The 4,327-nt window shown below is 37.5% G+C and overlaps 1 long non-coding RNA gene across 1 annotated transcript; it reads left to right on the top strand.

Annotated features, from left to right (window-relative positions):
* Nucleotides 1-660: 660 nt before the first annotated feature.
* Nucleotides 661-3,977, top strand: LOC108672506. The gene is made up of 4 exons (XR_001930900.2): nucleotides 661-800; nucleotides 980-1,226; nucleotides 2,580-2,741; nucleotides 3,722-3,977. It is a non-coding gene; the product is annotated as an uncharacterized LOC108672506 (long non-coding RNA).
* The last annotated feature ends 350 nt before the right edge of the window (nucleotides 3,978-4,327 follow it).

Here is a 4,327-nt window from a genome sequence, read left to right as displayed (position 1 = left end):
CATTGCTGAAACTGAATGGCGACTAGCTACTCACACTAGTTGACCGTTTATCGTTGACAGTAGCAGAACTATATGCCAACTACCCCGTTGAAGCTTTCTTATGCGGTCGATGCGGAAACTCAGAATGTAAAACTCAACTCAGTAGGTTAATTGGGCCCTGGGATGTGGGATACGAAATTCCTGCAGCGATGAATATATAGTATTATTTGTCCATGTCTTTATCGATAGCTAATTATTTCCACGAGTCATTACAGTGCATTTGGAGATAACTCTTCTAATTTCGTCCGACCCTGGAGGCTGGACACGCCCGGCGGCGCCGCCCCCATGCTGGCCATGCAATTGTGGTAGCGAAGATGGTGTGCCTACCTAATTCTTTCCTGACGCGTGAATATATCATTTATATGCAATGTAGAATTTTTTTAGTGTGATGTACAAATTAAATTCAGTTGTTGAAATTTTAACGCTATATGACTTAATTAAATGGCTGTGTTTGTTCACTGTTTCGAAAACCTAATTTGAATATTTAATTTCTCAAATTTTATGCATGCGGTAAGTTTTTTTTTTCAAATTAATATCCTACTAAAGTTATCGCTGTTTAAATTTGAGCAAATATACCTACTATTTATAAGCTAACTATATCTCTCTATGCTGCCATAGTATGAATGCTACATCCAGTCGGCCGAAACTTACTAGTGCTCGGCATTTGCGGGCGAGCGTTCATTCATTCATGCTCCCCTGCGACCACGATGAATCTCCCTGCGTTCATGTAGCAACGCGTCTTATATAGCTTGCTGCACGCGGTAATCAGTTTTAACTAATCTAGTTTCAAGCTGATTTTCGCTCTCTTATTCTGATTATTAGTCATATTTTATACTGATAATGCTCATTATATGCATACTATCTGCTATCATGGTTGCATTTTACCGTTTTCATGACTATAATTACTTCTTTAAGGTAGTTTATTATTTGAATATAACAGTGAGCCGTTGCGACTAGTGAGGCGCCGTGTCGTCGGCTATCAGTTATCTCTCCCTACATCGCGCTTCGCCTATACGGAGCCTGCACTTCGTCCTGGGTTTTAAAGAAATAAAAATGAATCATTCGCGGATCTTCGCCGGCTGACGGGTCGATCTAATCGATCATCTATCGAATCGATCATCGATCTAATCTACATAACTGAGAAAGTCGATCTGCAGATTTGAACATCCCGCGGAACTCGATCAGCGGTAAGTGAGTGGGAACAAAGACTTAGTCTTGATACAATGAGATCTTACCAGGCAATTACAATATTAATAATTGATTAGGTACCATCAGTCGAAATTCCGATTGAATGTCACTTTTTGCTGACGAGGCCTGGAATTTAACATCCGCAATACTCGAGTGATTACTGTATTTGCAAAAACTTAGATTATAGTGTAGCAGTGTTGTGCTGACTGCTGAAGAATAGCTATGCAAAGTTTGACCTGTCGCTTGTTGTTCTTGTTCACAGTATATGTATAAACTGACCTTTTTACCAGATCTTTTCAAAACTTACGGTAATTTAAATTTTTACCATGTCAATGGCGTGATGGGCACTTCCAGTATGAACATGGAAGTTTGCACAACATAGTCTGGTCTGTTCCTTCTTGTCTTGTAGCGTTCATACTCGCAGCGTTCAATATGCCAACATGTCTGTTCCACATGTTGGTCTTAGCGCTAGGGCAGAGAATATTCTTGTGATGTAAGAAATGACTAAAATTAAGGGATATGAACGTTTTTTGGAAGTTATTGTCACTGTGATTTTTAAAACCTTGATGCCGAAATTGATGTTAGGTTGTTGAAAGGGCGTTTTTCGTTATTATTGATTATTGTTAAGAGAAGAATCGAGAATCTTGTCACATTGACCAAACTCCGATTGCTACATAGTCGATAAATACGTGCTTATCCCTAAACTTACTGGTTCTAAAATCAGTGATGGTAATTAATTAATCTTTCAATTATTATAATTAATCCTGTCAAAAAAGCTAAATAAGTATAAATTCCCGACTTTCATTGCGCCGGGAAACCTGTCGAAACTAACCCATGCTTTTCCTGAATACGCTTGCTTAATTATACAAGTGAAATTATGCTATGAATTATTATTCCTTAATTATGTTATGAATTATCATTAGCTTAATTTAACCTCGATCTCAAAAAAAGCTCTACGTTTTTACGCTTGTTGTAGTAAATTGGCTTATCCACCTTTAAAAAAAATGATGCGTACTGCTTTTCTTATAAAGCTCGATACTTCCTCCTGCTTCTATAGTTGCTGTAGCGTGATCTAAAACCTTGAAGTGGGGTTTATTCCTGCTGTAATAATTAAGATTAGATAGCAGAATTTGATTGTTAATACACTCTCCATTGATGGCTAGAGAATTTATTCGATACAATTTGCAGGACTTGAATTTATCTCAATCGATCTCAATTGTAGTTAAGAATTGTTCGACTCAGTGAGAATTTTAATCTAGTGCACTCTTCTGTATTGTACATTTATTTTACATGATGAGAAGGAAGTGTAGCTAAGAAGGAAAGCTAATCAGTACATCGTTCCTTTTCCATAGCATTTGAGGAGTGAGAGCCAAGCAGCCACGTGTGGGAGGCCTATTCGTCATTTGGCGGCGCTCCAGGAAACATCCCGAGCGCCGCGAAACAAAAGCGCAACACAAGCACAGCTGAGGCGGCCGACCACCGAGGCCTTGCACTCTTATGTAACTCCGGTCGCGGTCAGTAACGTTGATGGCTGTCATAACACCCTACGATGAAAACCATGGTAGATATATGGGCAGTAAATTAATGGACGATGATCCTCAACCGATGCTTAGGGAGCTTCAGTTGTCAAAAAATTTCAAGTGACCCACTTTTTACGTATAAGTTACACTGAGAAGAAATTGCGATATACTGAATTTTTCTTCTTCAAACGAAACGCAAAATCAATAACATGATTCTCAACCTAGGACGAATTAGAATTCTATTGACGGTTATAGAAGATTACCAATAGCTGAAATTAACTCGGTATTCTTTGTAACTCGAGATTCTGGGGAACAATAACTGGGATCATGCGGGCCCGTTGCTGAATTTTGAGCAGATGGGTAATTAAGCATCATAGAAATTGTTTTTTTTTAACGAGGCTTCTACTCTGTCATTATGCAAGCGAAGGATGGTCTTTGTAAACGGGTCAATTACTCCTGTATGCCTGGAGAGAGTAGCTTTTCCATAAAATGAAATTTGTTTTAATTAAATTATATAAACAAATGAGCAACTAAATCGCACAACAGGTACAAACTTGCCGGCGATGTCTAACTTTCTCTACTTTATTTTATTTTTAGAATCAGTTGATACCAGATTAAACAGAAAAATGCTGAAACATAGAGACGATGCTTTCTATGGAAAAAATTACAGAAAACAATTCCCTAGTTACCGAAATAATCGCTTTCGGTTAGATTCAAAGTAAGAACGATGATTTTCGTGAGATTATTTGTAAGTGACAAGCGGTAAGAAAATTTAATATTCCTATCATTATTTGAACAATATTGACCCATGATAATGGGCATCTAGACTAAAATCCTATCGCGGTAATGCAAGTCCTTCATAATGATGAAGATCTCGAACGATCCAAAATTTCCGATTAGGATTCGGTTTGAAATTCTTATTTATTCATCATTTTATGTGTCCTTGATAATTATGCTATAATTTTTCGTTTCAGGGACTGCTCAACTATTTTGGCAACTGGAGAATAATGTCAAAAAGAAAAGTGCAAGTTTATTTGGTTTTATTATTTCATTTTACATTTGAAGAAATTTTTCGGACAGGAATATTCAAAATTGTTAAGGAGTAATGATTTATTGGAAGCCGGCAGGCTATTTTAACGAAAAATTAATTTTATTTTTGACGGGTTTTCCTTTTTAAATCAAGCACTTGTATTAGGAACTTTCCCTGTACCAAACTAGTCGATTTATTGGCTTTTTTTCGTGTGATCGTGATATGTAACAATTCACTTACTAATTTTCATTGCCGATTGTTAATCGATTGCCGAATGTTGTTCGTTGAGAATGTCCCTGGATTTTTATTTTCTTACTCGAGACAAGCATAGAAGAACGGAGATATATCATTTTCTGGCATAATTCATTTCAACATATTCCATTAAAGATATGCGGAAGGGAGTTTAGCTGAGTGAAATGAAACTGGGAATGTTTAAACTTTACAATTAATAGCTCAAGGCGGAGAGTATCTGTGATACCGCCCGCCACAACATCAAGCCGCCGATGCCTTGGATTCAGTCACCTGCCGTTGGACTTCGCGTGTCTTCATC

Source organism: Hyalella azteca, unplaced genomic scaffold (genome assembly GCF_000764305.2).
Source record: "Hyalella azteca isolate HAZT.00-mixed unplaced genomic scaffold, Hazt_2.0.2 contig13457, whole genome shotgun sequence".
NCBI classification, from domain to species: Eukaryota; Metazoa; Arthropoda; class Malacostraca; order Amphipoda; family Hyalellidae; genus Hyalella; species Hyalella azteca.
This window is presented reverse-complemented; position numbering and strand designations above follow the sequence as displayed.